The 17778-nt window shown below is 39.7% G+C and overlaps 1 protein-coding gene across 1 annotated transcript in view; it reads right to left on the reverse strand.

Moving 5' to 3' along the window:
• The window catches only part of LOC107188066 (mannosyl-oligosaccharide alpha-1,2-mannosidase IA), a 148289-nt gene extending 131406 nt beyond the window's left edge, over positions 1-16883 (reverse strand). Inside the window, exon 1 of the mRNA XM_015576307.1 lies at positions 16856-16883. The gene's annotated coding sequence lies outside the window, so the exon portion shown is untranslated. The remainder of the gene's footprint in view (positions 1-16855) is intronic.
• Positions 16884-17778: the final 895 nt, after the last annotated feature.

Genomic DNA, 17778 nt, shown 5'->3' on the forward strand with positions numbered 1-17778 from the left:
TTTAATGCGAACGATATTATCACCGCTATGATCGCAAGAAGGTAAGATGTGCATGTATCCTTTCCGTACCGCTTCACCAAGCTTTGTTCATGAACGGATTATGACGTCCAATCGTGGCGACAACAAGTAGCAGGGGAACAAAGTAGGTTTAACAATCAAATCAATCTGAATCTCTTTCGCGAAGTCAAGAAAATAAAAGTACCAACTCCAAAGCTTTTCTGTGAGCTTCCACGGCATCGCATAGACGTAAATGCATCAAGGTACTTTCTTTTGAACCACTGATCAAATTGGCCGCCCCGTCGACGGCACTTCGTATTCGATAGCTACGGAATTAAAGGTTAATTAATCAAATTCAACGAATATTGCACATAAGATCGGTACAATCTAGTAATGCGGTATTCCTTCTTTATAACAGCACAACGTTTATAAATAGAACATTACAATTGACACGATACGACAATTGCATCACCAATACCGGGTTTTCACGTCGAACAGTCAGCGTGGTCGCGAATTGACTCAGTTTGACTTGGTTTGACACGGTTTGACACGGTTTGACACGGTTTGACATGGTTTGAGGCGGTTTAACATGGTCTGACACGGTGTAACTAGGTTTCGCCGTTCGTTGCCAAGCTGCCTGCGTATGTACTCTCGCCAATTCGCTCTCGTCTGACACTTTTGACAAGCCTACAAATTCTCCAAGCCACACACCGCAGAAATCGGGGTGTGTATTAGTTGTGTTCTCTTTGAATGACGTATGTGTTCATAATCAGTACTAAATATGTTCCCCTCAATGTTGGTATGAATAATCGCTCGTCGGTGCGGTTTAGTTTCGGATTAACTGTACGAATTCGGGTGCCGGTGGAAGCCGAGATTTCTAGTTAATGTATATCATTGTGGGTGTGGTTTTATTGTGAAACCGAAGTGGAGCCAAAAAGTGTATTTTTTTGTGGATACCTTAAAATCAGCTTCGAGTTCAAAGAAATGACTCTTTTAAAGAAAGTGGATGATTACGATCATTGCGATTTTTGGCACCTGTGTTGAGTCGCAAAAGGGACACATTGAGAACTGTTACAAGGAAGGAATACCGCATAATACGCGGAACGGAACACGATATAATCGATCAAGAACGTTCACATTCATTCTTTTATCGTACTTAGCAATCTTAAATAGTCCGCAAATGTAACAGACAAAAATGACTGAAGTCGACTCCGTGCAGACTATTATCACCATTCCTACTGCACACGTCGATACGACATGCAGGGATATCAAATCGACGTATATGTTACCGTCAACTTGAAACCCGAAGGAGTGCAGCATGCGGGGCCGAGACTCGTTCAGAGGCATCAACAAATCGAGCATTACAGGGACAGAAAGAATAGTGTTGACGTAAAATACTCCTGCGCTTGATATACCTAAAATTCAGAACTAGTTCAGGAAAATTGGTCGTATCTGTAGAAGGTATAACGACTGTAATGATTACAGAGATAAAGTTGTTTTGTGCCACACCATTTTTCTATTGTTCAAATCAAATTATAGTAAATTAGGGGACAAGTGACGATAAGGGTCTAGATTTGTATTCGAAACTCTTACACACGACTGCCAGGATTATACGCCTCGACGTATCGATCTGTTTCATTAATATCTCCAGTTCGACCGGGTTTTTGAGCGAATAGTAGTCGTTTTGCAAGCTTTCGAAAATGAGCCTGATCTGAAGTCACACAGAAAAAGGACGTTACTATTGCGTTGGTATTTACGTTGACAGTTTCGAAAATATTTGTATTCTTCGTCACTTACGATTGGGAATGTGCAGATAAATCCAATGTACCGGCAAAGGAACAAGAACATAGGGTCACCGAACGTTACTGCCAAAAATATATTTTTCAACGTAGCGTGTGAGATAGTTAATGATATCTGTAAAATATCGTTCATTATACTCAGGGCACGACAGAAGTGTCAGTAATAAAAATCCTCTAAATATCATAAAAGCATATCCACTGACGTACATCATTAATGCTTTCAGGAGAGATCATTTAAAAGGTTACATAAGAATTAGGTGATACGACGAATTTTTATTACCTGAATCGTGAGACAAGAAAGTGGAATAATACGTAGAGCATTCTTTTTCGATCACGTCCATCTTCTTGACCGTCGCTGAACAACGTGTGCGCACAACCCTCGCGGAACCATTCGACAACACCTCCGCATCATATTTCATTCATCAACTCTTGTTCAGGGCTGGCAGTTACAGAATGTAGCTTGCCTATTGAAATTGTCTATAATTCGCTCGTACAACAGACTTCCGTCGGAACCGATCGATTTGATCGGCGCAATCCAGAAAATTGTTTACATGAAACATGCAATCTGAGAAAATTGAGACACGCAAAGAGAAAATAAAACGTTTCTTTTATTCTTTTCTTTTTTTCTCGCGGAGAAAAGATACCGGGGTTTTAACCTCTGCTGGTAATTCTTAGAATCAACGTTGACACCGAACATATCGGACCTTGCTTCATATTTCTTGAAACGTGGATGTCACTTCAAATGATTGTTGAATTATTAGTGTTACAAAGATTACAAGTACGGAAGTATTTGTTAACTGAAGCATGCGCATGTCCATGGAGATTATTTTAAACTTCACTTTTCGAAGGAGAGGTACGTGGAAGTTGTAATTACACCTGGCTCAAAAGAATGCAACAATTACTCACTTTCTTACTTACATATACATATTAAATTTTAATACATATTAAAAGTAAATATTAAAATTGACTTCATGTACGCATAAAAATTGTCGGTAGTGGTACAGAAGATCGAAGGAGTGAACCAACATGTAGTTTGACAGAGTGAGAATCAGAGTGAAGATCGAAAGAATAGAGTTAAGCTTTGTCAAGTCAGTTTTCACGTGGAAGCAATTGAAAAAACCCTGTATTTTCTAATCCTGAATGATCCTCTAAGTGTAATTCCAATGAGAATATTATTAATTTGGATTGTGTTTTGTCCACGAGACATCTCCTGTGGAATCCAGACTAGCTCTGCAGGATTATAGAAATCTTATCACTAAAGGAAATTCCATTCAGACAGCAAAAAGTGTATTCCACTAGGTAAAGTATTGCACATACCATGTAGTTGCAAGATTCGCTGTCAAGAAGCTATCTAATATTTGCTATTAATAAACCTTCCAATATTTGCTTTTAATAAACCTTCCACGTGAAAAGCTTCGAGGAAAAAAAAATTGCCATACAATTTTAGAATAGTTTTGGTGACGTGGTAATTTAATAAAATCCCCTCGGAATGTACGGTATCGCTGGCAGCATTGGAATTCTATACGGTGTAAAAATTACGGAAGGAATTTCAGATTATGCAACAAAAAACTATATGTGATTAGCGTCGAAATGTTTGAAAACTGAAACAAACTGCAAATCTCAAGTAATATTAAACTTGTGAGCTTTAATTTGTTACAGGGTCGACAATGATGATGGAAATGTGGCGATAATCGAGGATGCGGACGTAATACGAATAATAATTCGTAAAGGGAATTACGTAAATGAAAATCCATTACAATGCGGAAAGTATTATATTCAGGTACGGAAATTTGATATTTTATTCTCTTTGTATGCATGTTATACGTATTATTTTCATTGAAAATGTTCAAAAAGAAGTGGTAGGTACAACAGTGTCAGTAGTCTTCTCATTAAAAAAATTAAACCATTAGTGGGATTACCTCAGAAAGCTCTATTTTAACATCGTACGACTTTAAGCTCATTAATAATGGACTAAGTGTAAGTTACTTAAAAACTAATAGTTCCAATAATAACTTCAAGTCTAAAAAGAGTTAATATCTTGGATTTATTAAAACAATCGTTACGTTGATTAACAAATATCAATTTCTGTGCTTGTTTGCAGTATATCGAAAAGTACTGTACTGGGTCTGAAATTATTTTGTAATGCTGGCCTGACATTATGAAACAGTATTTTGTGTAATTGTTCTTCCTATTTTTTGTGAAACATTTGTGCACGATTATTTCAGAAATTAATACGTTCGGTTATTTACTCACGCAAGGTTTTTGAACTTTTGATATTGTTGATTTTTTTAATTCACCAGTTAGAAGGTAAACGGCAGTTTGAACGGGGACGTGTAGGGCCTTGAAGTTACGGGAATCATAGCGAGTAGGCGTACCGATATCGATACAAAATAACGGCATCATGACACTCCTTTGAAAAGCCCTCGAGAGGATCTATCGGGCCCGATCTTTTGTTGCAAACATGGCTCAAGGATACGATTTCTCATCTTAACGACTGCTGGATTGTGGCCACCGTTCGACTGTTCCTTTATCATGTAAGTACTATGATGTTTTCATTTTATGTATCCGACGCCGTAAGGATCGCGATCGGGAGATCGTGATTTACGCACGGTTTCTTGTTTCCAGGTTTGACAAGGCATTCAGGTTCGTACATTGTTTTCTGATATCGATAGGCGAACCGATACTATTTCAAAAGATAATTTACAGTCTCTGTAACGATCGAATTGACTGACAATTAAATATAATTTAAATGTTTTTCCTGTGTTAAAATTGTTGTTAATGGATTTATATATGTTTGCAACATACACTATTTATGACACAGTGCAAATAAAGCTTGAAGAGATTAACATTCGATTTGGGATTTGATTAGAACGTTTATCAAAGCAAACGAATTTTCTGTAAACTAGCCCGGAAAAGTCTGTATTTAAAATTTACATCAGTCAAGAAATTATACATTCAATTCGATTAATCGCGATTTTCTATATATTCTTGGACTTCTGATGACTAAGAGAGTAAACATAATGGCGAGAAAATCGCAATGATCCTTGTTAAAGATAATCTACTGTTCGATGCTTCGAATGTATTGAAGGCTTAGTATGCGTTCGCGTAACTTAAATTGTGACATCGAAACATTAGAAAAACGGTGTAACGGTGTATGTTAACAAAAATGTTTTGTAAACGTTTGAAACAGTCTTAAAATGACTATTGGTTCTTGATTTTACGAAACAAAATTTTACAAGATACCAAAAAAATACAGTCAGCGGTTTAAAATCGTTATAAACAATATTACACAAGGTATGAACTTGGTGGGTCTCACTTCACTCAGTAATCGGTCGAAGGATCGTTAAAACGGCCATTTAGACCGCGGGACCAAGAAGGAAAAACGGAAAACTGAACGGTTCAATCGGGACACGTTGCTCCTTCGGTGGTCGTCCGGTCATAAGCTCCCTTTTATCGTTCGCTCGAGCCGATTCGATGAGGCCCAACGCAGCGGCGGCGATGGCCCATCGGGCATAGCTGGCCCAGAGAGAGTCACCTCGGGGTTCATTATCGCCCTGTTGCGTCGTACCCAATTCTCATTGAATCAGGGCGCCGCGGTCGTTTTGCGGATTATCGTTCCGACTAATTTGCAAACATAAATGAAATTGACGCGCAATTTCGTCCAGTCCGCCGCTTCGAATCGGGCCTGATGACGGGTTTCGCGAGTGCGTGTGTCTTGATTAAAACGCAAAAAAGAAGGGGAAGACATGGTGGGATGATTTGGGCCAATCGCGAGGCTCCAACGGAAGCTTCCCGCGACGCCACACGCTATTTATAGTGCCTGAGATAAGAACCTCTGATCCCCGAAGAGCTGGTTATTGTTACAGCCTCTCCCGTAACTTGCGCGATTAGCCTAACCCTGTCTTGTAGCATTGTAGATCCGAGGCTCGAACCTGATTAACTCCTTTTTCACCTTGATCTTTGGTTCGAGGGATGTTGCTTGGGTATGATGACACGGGGGTTCGACAGGATCTGGATTCGGTTCTGTACAGGGGGGAGAACGTAACTTGATCGCCAGAATTATTTCCATTAATGCTGGACCATTTAAAATTATTCTTTGTATTTAAATATCTTGATTCAGAGGGACCTGTATACGCTGTCTTTACTCTAGTTTCTGTAAGTCATTTGTTTTTTCGAAGTTTTCAAGGTTACCAGGTAGGGCACAAGGTTAGGTCCCGCAACATTGTGGATGTGACGTGGGAATCTTATTAATTAAAGTTAGTATACCTTAAATTAAATTACTCATATTTCAATATACTTTCAAGGGAATCGAACCAACGCGATACCAAATGGAATCACGGACAACTGAACTGATCGATCGATGAACCGAACTATGGTCCTACATCACTACCTGCCAATGACGCCAAAGACGGTAACAAAGTCACTTCCACCATCGCATTTAAACTTCTTTTTGTAACTAAAATACAAGCCTTCTAAGTTAATCTCTGTTTGTAACTGCGTACAGAAAACCATCGTCAGAATCGAACGAAAGGACCAACGAAGAAAACGTTTAAAAACGGATACCCGAAAATGAGAAATTATTCACTGAATCCACAGGATTGGGATTTCGCGGGAGTTTCGAGGAACCGTTCGCGAGCTGCGTAGTCGGACGCAAAAGCAGCAAGGTCGACATTCAATGGCAGTAGGTGTCTCTCGAGGCCGGCAAATAAAGCAAAATTCTCCGGGAGAAGGCGTGCTGGGGCCACGGTTAGTCACAAAGGCGCCGAAAAACCCTTGGGTCTCCTCTCGAAAGGGACTTCATTAAAAATGCACCAGAGCGCGCGAGCGCACCGTCTCCGAGGAACAATGCGTGCACGAAATATGCAGAGCACCGTTCAAACAGAAACGAAGGGAACACACTCGGATGCACTGGCGTAACATAACGGCGGTCAATAAACAGGCGTTCTAACAGAGATGGGAAAATTCATTATCTGGATATACGGAGTGATAATGAAAAAAATAGTTACATTAGGGGCTTGTAGTACTAACAAAGGAAGGCACAGAAGTATCCCTCTCCGATTTTAATGAAACTTGGTATGTCGGCTAGCCAGTCAAAAGTAAGGGATACGTATTTTTTTTTATCGGCTGAGACGAGACTTTACGGGGTGAAACCGCCCCTCGAAAATTAAGGTATCCCCTTTCTGCACTTAACGATTCATATACTGACGTTTGGTCTGACACAAAAGATCGAGACAGTGTTTTTCCACGTCGAGGAACTTCGTGGAATTCCCCCAAGAAATGAAGGCCGGATTAAAAAAAAGAAAAAAAAAATAACGATCGAGGGGTGCACGCAGCGGGTATTAATCTTCCGGTGGCTATCCGGCGCGCAGGCCGAAATCAATTTCAATGCAGCGCGTATGCATAAGGGGATATCGGGGGCCCGCATAAAACGCGGGGCCGCGAGTGAATACACCCGTAACGCCGATATATATTACCATCCGCGAGATTTATAAAAGAATGAAAACAGTGCGCGCGCGGGGACCGGTGGATAGGGGAGGGGAAGAGGAGTATGGGGAAGCGCCTACCGTGGGCCCAAGGTGGGAACCGATCGGTGAACGGGTTATATGGACTGGTCCGTGATTCGGACGGGCGATAAATTCAAGGAGGAAGCCCCTTAACTGGCCCGCGGGTAAAACGAAAAACTACGTCCCGCATTATGCCGCTCGCCGGGGTACCACGTGGTCCAAATCGGAGAGACGAGCGACACCGTATCTGGATATACGGTAAAATCCCCGTGGAACATAGTATTTCGGTTCCCGAAAAAATCATGTTACGCGAATTTGTGTTAGACGAAGCTAGGAACTGATATGCGCGGGGGTGGGTCGATAAGCAAGTTGCACATCCCTGCCAACGTTCCGTTCTAAAAGTGTTATATGGAGCTGTCGCTAGGTGGCTGGACGGATAGAACGTTCTTGTTGACACGTGGTAAGTTCCAACTCAATTGCGTCGGTCATATTGTATGTTAACTGTAGAACTACCAGCGTGGAATGTGTACTAAATTAAATTGTATTAGTATACGTTATATTTATCTACTTAAAGACCAGCCTATTTAGAAAAACCTGACAGCAAATCGGCTATTTTGTTTTTAATTGATGATTTATTAAGAGAATAATATGCCTAAGAATATGACATAACTAGAATCGCAGAATAGTTATTAGTTTAAAAAATGTCGCCAAAATGTAACCGAGTTAATTCGTTCGTATTGAAAATTGTAAAATGGAACATTGTACAAGAAGAAATTTCACGTTTATTATTACAGGAACTTGAAACTACTGTCTTGAAAACAAAAACGTTCTGTCACGTGATATAGTCGGTTTCGTATAAATTCAAGCCATGCAGCAGGCTAGAGTTAACTGGGGATAAAGGACATGTCCTAAGGATATGTCCTTAAGTGGATAATACAATCTAACATAATATAGTATATTATAAAACGTAAAGTAACTTAAAAATGAACAAAAATTCTGTCAAAAGCACTATTATAATTTGAGAGAGAAGAAATCTTCGATTCGTCGTTTTGACGGATTTGGTAGTTCTAGTGTTAAACATGGCGCGTCATGTAAAAAGTGCGTCCAAGCGTATGACCAGAGGAAAGAAACAGACAACTGCAACGATAGGAAATTGAATGTAAATCTTGCGAACTAGTATCTCGTAACAAATTTTTACAGAGACTCTGTGACTATGTTGAGAAGTAGTAGTTTCCATTGGTAATGAAAAAGGCTTCTTATATTCGATTGTATTCTTTGCACAGAGGAGGTGTAACTTATTTATCGGTTCACTAACTATTAGGGTGTAACTTATTTATCGATTCATTAACTTCTACGGTGTAACTTATTTATCGATAAACTACACTATCCAACACACTTCTTTAACCGTGTTAGAGCGCACCCGTATTGTAGGAATACCGCGTTACTGAGGGGATTTTCCATTTCTCTAATTATGTTAGAACAAAACCTTGGTATACGACGGTTTCCTGCGCGTGACCAAGAGTTCACGCAGGTGAAACACACGTCGGTTCACCTGTACAAGTGAAATTCCGCGACTTTTAGCGTGACGTCCCGACACCGAGGAAAAGGGAGAGATTTAACCCTTTGCTCGGCTAGTACGCCCCCAGGGGCACGGTGTCTGACGCTCTGAGTACATCGTTCACAGAGGCAGACTGTAGTTTAACACGTTCTGCCGCCACGGTTATTTCGCCAGACGTTCTTAACAGCGTCGACTTAAGAACGTTTTCTTGTGACTGTTCTGGACCGGAGGGTCTCTGTTTCACGTGTATTTAAGTACACGTGTATTAATCCACGCAACACCAAGAGGGTGCACTTTATACCCACCATATTGCTATGTCGAGAATTCCGACTGAAACAATTATTTAAAAATTCTGAAAAAAATGAGGTATTACTTAATATAGTATATACCTCTTTATACGAGAACATCTTTTTATAGAAATGCGAAGAAAATGTTTAAACATATTTGCTTTATGGTAAACAGTTAAAATAAGCTTCTGTCGTTCTCGAATCGTTGTTCCACACTATTCCCAAATGAGTGAAATACGATTCTAAACTTCCAACTAGCTCACATTTAGATCCTAGCCTGTATTTGGACCCCTACTAAAAATTACACAAATTAAAATACAAGTATATGAATACGCATATGTACTCCTATATTCGAATTACACACGTCGGTTAGAATCCTCTAATATCCGTCACTAAAGGATAACAATAATTAAAAAAAAAGACATTCGATTCCTGGTGCAACATCTAACCTTACACCCGGGGAATCAATCGCGTTCATGAAACGATTACAATAACCCAGCGCGCTGAAATAAAACCCGGGGAATAGACGATACACGTACGACACGTGCAGCAATTTTAATTGAAACTGTGATCGAAACGATGGTGTTATAGATACCCGGGGTGCCCGGGCAGTTCTCGGTTTCGTTCGCTCGACCACGAATGATATCAATTTTTCTACACGTTACGGACGAGAACGAGCCCGTAACTGGAACGAGGCTGTATTAGAGTTAATTTAAAACAAGCCGCTCCATTATGGCTACAGTCGGGGTCAAATATTATTCGGTGCACGCCGTGTGGCTCATAATACGTTTGCGTTTTTCGGTGTCGGATAACCTATGCGGTTCCATTGCGAGCGACTTTCGATATCAGTTTTATGGTTTCATTTTTTAACGATGATATTCAACCCTTTTGGTACTATGGGCGAGTATAGTCGTTCGCCTGGAAACGAAATCCGTATACTATAAATAATAATAATAATATTCTTGAACTGTTGAAGTAGGTTTAATATTAAATTTAATTGCGATTAAGTGTACTGAATATTTGTTTGGAGATCTGTATGAAAAGTAACGGGACTTAAAACGTAGAAATTTGTATTGTCAAGTTACTTAGAAATTAACATTATCATGTTTAAGATAGTACTCTTTGGAAGGTACAAACCGCTAGGGATGTTGTCTTGTACTGTACAACTGTTGTTTTGTTACTGCTTCCAATTGGTCTGTTATAACTTGTTGGATGTTGTCCACAGTTTCAAGATGACGATTTCGAAGATGGTTTTTTATTTTTGCGAAAAGAGCATAATGACGAATCCACTACGAACTCAACGTTGTAAGGGGCTGTGGAACCACATGAATATCTTTATTGGCAAAAGAAATTCGTTCACAGAGAGTGCAGTATGACAAAGTGCCTTATCGCGATGCAACAACCAAGAAAATTGTCTGTAAGCGAATTTTTGACCGAAAAGAGTATTTCTGTGATACCAGAGCCTCCTTGTAAATCCTTATGAGTCCACGTAACTGCTTTCCTTTTTAAAACATAAAAAAATGAACTTCGTTATCTTGGAACTGTGGACAACATTAAATAGCTTGCGACGCACGAATTCAGAGCACTTCCATTGAAGACTTCGAACACTATTTCGAGAAATGGAAACATCTCTAGCGGTTTGTGGCTTCCCAAGAAAAGTATCTTGAAGAAAATAACGTTGATTTGTAGGTAACTCGACAATACAAATTTCCACGCTGTCATTCCCGTTACTTTCCCGACAGACCTCGTAATTTAATATCTAAACCTACGGAAGCATTGCCAACTTTTATATTGCCTCGAAGTACGCTTGCGGTTCGTACAGTCGTATCGTGTGATACGTTTCGCGGCAGATATGGCCGTATCGAAAGGGTTAATGATGTACACCACTGCTGTTATATCGATACACGAAACCGTTAATATGTCCCTGTTCTTTGCAGAGCAGTAAAAACTCGACTGGAAATAATTTTACGACTTTAGGATATATAATGTTCTTTAACAAACATTGAAATGGAAACCAAACCTTTTTTCTGGATCGTAATGGATTGAGGGACGACGCTGTTTGAACAATTTGCAAATACGTGATATACAGTCTGTTTTATAAGAGCGTTGGAACGGTATCTGGAAAAATAATTGATATTTTTTAAAAGTTCAAAAAAAAAGCTTATAATACGTGTAAAACACTACCACGCGTCATTAAGAATCTGTCAGTTGAGCTTCGTCTGTCACTGTAAACACTCGAATTTCAAAATGAGTTCTTTCCATACATCCTAAAGGATCAAAATTGATCTTCTCAACAGCGGCAGCTCGTTACATGAAAAAGTCACGCGAGTTTATAAGGAAATGAGTGAAACAGTATAGAGCTGCAAAGTGATAGAGACGAGAAAAACATATTAAAATTTGTAAAAACTTTGTAAAAAGTTTAAATTTTTTAAAAGAAAAAGGTCTACTGAAGTCTATTATAGAGAGGTTTGGTGAAGATAATTTGTCTTGGGTGTTACAGGATCAGTCAATCATTCAAAAAACCGGAGCCGGCTGTGTACTTCGTGGAAAATGGAAAATGGTATCCAAACACTGAACTGGCTTTCGTAATCACCATACACTAATCCGATTGAAAATGTCTGGAGTATTATCAAACTTAAGCTTCGTGGAAGGCGTATATACTTAGTATCAAGAAGCTACGCCGCGAAATTAAACAAATATGGAGGACATTCCTTGAGAGGTACGCGGAAAATTTGAGCATAGATGCTATACTTGAAAATTAAGGGGATTATACATTATATGTATACAGGGTGGGGCAATAACTATGTCCACTTTGAATATTGCCGTTATTTGTAATAATATGAAAAAATGTCATATACAAAACTTACATGATATTAGGTAATTTTCGTAGTGTTTTAGATGTACTATAAACCTGTTTTTGAATTTTTGAAAAATATCCATTGTTTTTCCAGACACGGTTGCAACGCTCTTGTGAAACAGACTGTATATGTTGCTGTTTTTCCCCACCACTCCCGAAATGCAACAGAGTATTATATTCTGCGACAAACGCGAGATCTATTGAGCGATTGTTTAAAGCAGAATTATATGGATATTTTTCCAGCCCGAGGCGCGCCGAACGCAATGTCCGGGGCTTGGCGAAGTGATTTGACCGGGGCAAAAATTGTTTCGCCGAAAATAGCTCACAGCATTTGAATCTGAAAACGCAATGAGGCATTCGTTACGGGGGTTAATGGAACAAACGTGTTTGACCGGTCTTTCCCGAGACCGTGTGACCGGTTGACTCGCGTATATTCAATGAAAATCTGTTACTGCATACGCATATCGAATCGCGATATTAAAAAAAAATGTATTCATTTTCATGTTCGCCTGATAAATATGGTTTTGTAACTGTGCCTTTGTTACGCAATACCCATACATTGATTACAGAGAATCGAAACTATCAATTATGAGGAAAATATTCGATGCCACTGCCACGATTGAAACAGTATTTAAGGATAAACTGTTGAAACACTGTTAATAACATCTACATTAACCTTCGTTGTACTGTTCAATTAAGTATTCCATTACTATTGTTTGAATTAAATTGAATCGAAAAAAGGTATAGGATTCCATAAAAAAAATACCGATGACATTGGAACCTCGTTACATATGCACCTTAAAATAGTTCAACTTTATCTTGAGACGTTTTTTCATGCAAAGGTAAATAAGGCAGATATTTAGGTGATCCTATTTAGCTGAGATACGCAACTAATTTTATGCACTTTTGTGCATCGGTGCATCAGAAAGATGCAACTGCATTTTTTTTTAAATGAAAACCTATGTTTTTGACTGCATCGATTGGTGTAGTCAAAAACATAGGTCACCATTTTTAAAAAAAGTGCAGTTGCATTTTTCTAATGCACCGATGCACAAAAGTGCATAAAATTAGTTGCATATTATGCACCGTCTGATACCATTTAACCGTCACTTATAACATCTTCTATTCCCAACCGTTTAGGAGTCCAAACACAGTCAACAACAACAAACAACAGTCCAGTCCACTCTTTTCATTTCTAGTTTCAACTATCTCCATAACATGAATTTGTTCTTCTGGAAACGAAGCTCGCGTGACAATCCAATTAACAAATTCTCGTGACTGTCATCACAACATAGAGAATTCTTCGGTTCACCGGGAGGGACCGATTCCTCTGTCGATAAGAAATGGTATTTCCTTCGCGAGTACAGAAAGCTCGACGAACGTGGTAAGCGAATTACACAAGTGCGAAGTATCTACCCAGGGCAAGAGGAATTCTGGCAAGAGCAACGGAGCAGTTTCCACGCACGAGTTTCCAATGCGGTGAAGTGACTAATACGGGAAGTTATCCGTTTAGGAATCCACCATAAATACTTGAGGTTGGCGCGGACCAAGAAAATGTTTGACGTCCTATTATCCATGCCAGGAATCGAAATCCGCTGGGAGTATTCGCTCGGCGAAGCCAAATATTTGAGCCGTACTGTGGAATACGTATGTTGAGACTCCGCGGAGGAAACAGTCCCCAATTCCCAAGGTCCACGGATGCTTGTGAATTCGCGACAATTATTCGATCATCTTGTAACACATCAAATAAAAGATCGAGCAATTTTTAGTTTATTCTGGTTAACACAACGTGTTATAAAGAAAAATCTTGACCAAATGTTTAATTGGTTTCTAGCATGGGCTTTGTCCTGAAGGATAGATTCCTCCAGCATGTCAACTTCGAAAACTCTAGAATTCGTCCTCCACCTTCAGGACTCAACTAATCATATAATTTGTACATCAGTGAATACCTTAGACGGAGACTCTCGCCAATCAGGGAGAAAAGCGAATTCTCAAGGCGTTTCGACCTTCTTCAAAAATTAGTTTATTACTAGCATGGTTGCCAGATGAAGACTTCAAATTAAAGGTCATTTAACGTCACATCAATAATACGACTTGTGCATACCATACGAGGATTAATATAGTGTGTACCACCTCCCCTACTCCTTACTACAGTAGACCCTCGATAACTTTCAAGTAAACATCAAGTAAACATCAAGTAAACATCAAGTAAACATCGAGTAAACATCGAGTAAACATCAAGTAAACATTAAGTAAACACCAAGTAAACATCAAGTAGATTTGAAGTAGACATGAAGTAAACATGACGCAAACATGAAGCAAAGCATCAAATAAACACCAAGTTAAGATCAATTCGTAGCTTCATTCTCGAGTCCTCATTAAAAGTTCTCACCAATGGCGCAGCATTAATTTAACGTACGATCCCAATTCGATTATGATAACCGGCACGACAGCGGCCATGAATTGTGAACCGACGGACAGTGTGGTCGCCGGTTGATACAGCGAGGTATCCACTCAGGAATACCCTCTTATACGAATCCTGCGTTGGTGGACGGGGAAGAATGGTGGATAACAAGGAGTTTCGAGGTTAGGGGAGGGATGGAAGTAACAGGACTGTTACCAAGTTCGGACAGACCGAGTTAAGTTTACAGGCTGACGCTCACCGGAGCCTGCACGGCGAAAACGCTAGGACGAAGTTTATTCCGTCTCCCTCGCGGCGCCTCCACCACTCCCCCCACCCCTTGAGAAATACCAGAGACACTGATTTACATAACGATTAAGTTAATTAACGAGGTCTGCCGGCGGATTGTTAATCCCAGGCGTGGAAGGACGCGACGCGTCGAACGTCCCCGTGGCGTTACTCGCCAAACCCCCGCAAAACGAGAATTATTAGGGGCATGGGGAGGGGGGGGGGCTGTTTGACTTGCGAACGGGCAAGTTAAACGAGCTCCACCTTCCAGAGTGTTGTTCTTCGTTTGTTAAAGGCTGATGGTGTGGGGTGCGGAGTCGCGATCCTTTGGGAATTCTCCAAAGCTGGATTTATAACGGGGGAATGGGGGTGGTTGTAATCAGTCGAGGCGGTCTTCTCTTAAGGAGGATCAACACCGATTGATACAAAAATTTATATTTTCTTTGGAACTGTCTTCCTGGTTTTTATTATATTGTTGCTTCAATGGTAAAATTGCAAAATAGCAAAAAGTTAATTTATTTGGAGAGAAGACCAGTTTGTCGATTAATGCGAAATCACTTTGCATTGTTTTTAGCCATGTGTTAGGCCAATTATATTTATTTTTTGGCGCTTTTAAATACATAATGATGAAGTTGCGAAACTGCAAAAAATTAATTTGTCAGGGAAGAAGAAGCTTCGTCTTTTTAAATATGTAGTGAGAAACTAAGTTAAATAGATACTGAGATAGAAACACAGAAATGTAAAATGTTATTGAATCCGGAAATATATTCAAACATTATGATAAAACATTTTTCTAAATACACTCACAATCAGTATCCCTGTAATTCAAAAGATAATTGCACAAAATGTGAATAGAAATTTCAGTTATCCCTGTTTTCGTCGATCTTGGTACATAATGGAGCACAGATAAAATTTCGCGTACCATTTCACGAACGTAGGCAAAAAATTCGAACGTAATTAACGGTCCCTGTCATGAAATAAATTTTAATCGAGAAACTAAAAGTAGGAAGTATCTGTAGCGAAGACCTCGATTAACCGGCTTAATCGGTTTCGATTCTCGAAGGATTACGTGGAATCCTCGTGGGATCTAGCGCACTGACGGCGAATCTCTTGCTTTTGCTACTTCCTCGCTCAACCCCATTTCCCCCATCCCTTCGACGATTCCCCGCAGACATTTGAATCCCACTGTCTAAAACTCCTTACTCGCAGTCACTCAAAATTAAATCGTTTGAACGCCAGACAGCTCTGATTTCTTTGATCCACGGAAAAACACCATTTAATCCGTCTTCCGATTAATAATAATAATAATAATACCGTATTTATTACACCACAAATAAAAGTAAACTGATTAATAGGATATCGAACAAAAAAACCGTAGGAAACCAAGATAAAATAAAACAAATAAAAAGAAAGAAGAACACGAAAATATATTATTAAATGATGTAAAAGCGAGACGAACAGCCTAGTTGTGTTGAAGCATAACTTTGTAATAAAAGAAAATTCACTTCGTAATAATTACATCCCCTGCAAAAGAATTAAAACCATACGTTTCATAGTCACGAAATTATTTATCGACATTTTCGACTGGATATTTGATAACTCTTCCAATTGTTCGAAGTCCTTTGAACCGGACACGCTAATAGAACAGGAAGTTTCAAACTGTCGAAAGAAATGACAAGCTTTAAAATATACAGAGCGTAAATTATATTCGGCGATTCTGTCGCCTGTAGTGTTTTCGCCATTGAAATATTTCGCAGATAAGAAATTTTAGCCGCAGGTAATTGTAATCATTCCCACGCAAGAGCTAGAGTGTTATCCTCTTAGTGGCCCTGTTTCAACGATCTCTCGATCGTCGTGTGAGAATCGCTAAAATCTTCACGACCTCCATCGTCGGAATCGTTAGATTCGTGACCTCTGACGTTTGTCACCAACCCGCGCTAAAACGATTTTCATGCCTCTAATCAAAGCGCAAAGAGGGTCGTACCGCTTCGAAGCTGTGTATAAAGCCTCGAGTAGCTCTCACGACACGGTACAAAGATGCTCCACGCCTTTGACGACGAGAAGCTTTCGGAACGCTCCATCGTCGACATAACCATTTCCCAGGATGTGAAAATACCAGCTCTGGCTGGATTTCGTGGAAAGATAAAAGTAAGTTTGTACTCACGATATCGAAGTCAAGGTTCTCTGCGATCCAGTCCCGGCCCTGCTTGAACTCGTCGTGAAGACCCATGATGTAGAGGGTGTCCAAACCATCGACGATCGTCGCGCCCATGTTCGAGGCGCCGAAGATGCTCGCGCTGTGACCTTTTTTCGAGATCGGCCGAAGCTCGTTCTTACCCCAAGCGTACCTCACGTAATTGTCCCAGCCATGCTTCATCATCTGTACAAATGAAAAATAAACGATTAGAATGGATTCGTTTTATCTGTCACTTTTGATGGATGCACCTGTGGTTGAAATTATCATTAAATAATAGAATGTTCTAGTATTATTGACTTTGGAGGAAATGCAGTGTAAATATACAGTACTTCATAACACCTGGAATTTACTTTATTTTAAGATACAAGACCAATGAAAAGGGGTCATATAAATGTGTGTTGCGTTATTGGTATCGAGTTGTAGCTATCTCGGAGGTTGTTATGAAACACCCTGTATAAAAGCGCCTTAAATAGATTTTGACTTTCACGATTGTCTTCTATATTGATTATTCATAACGAAATTGCATAATAAAGACGATTATCACAATAGTTCTTATCAGTTTGTGTACGAAATTACGGACTTAGTAGTGATAATAGACGTTCTGACATATTAACTACACGCTCTTCTGAATACTTCAATCAATAATAGAGTAATCTCCAACGCAACAGTTGGATCACACTATCAGATTCACACCCGTCGGCCATATGATATGAACATCTGAAGTCCAGTCATCAGACTACCAGCGAAACCAGTTGAAATATTAGGAACACTATCAGTGAACCATATAGTAAATAAATTTTCTAGAGCATTTAGAAAAATTCCTCCCTAATCACACCACGTTAATCTCATCGTCTAATACACATCCCTCGATCACATGAATATCTAAAGCC

The sequence above is a fragment of the Dufourea novaeangliae genome, unplaced genomic scaffold, assembly GCF_001272555.1.
Source record: "Dufourea novaeangliae isolate 0120121106 unplaced genomic scaffold, ASM127255v1 scaffold109, whole genome shotgun sequence".
Lineage (NCBI taxonomy): Eukaryota > Metazoa > Arthropoda > Insecta > Hymenoptera > Halictidae > Dufourea > Dufourea novaeangliae.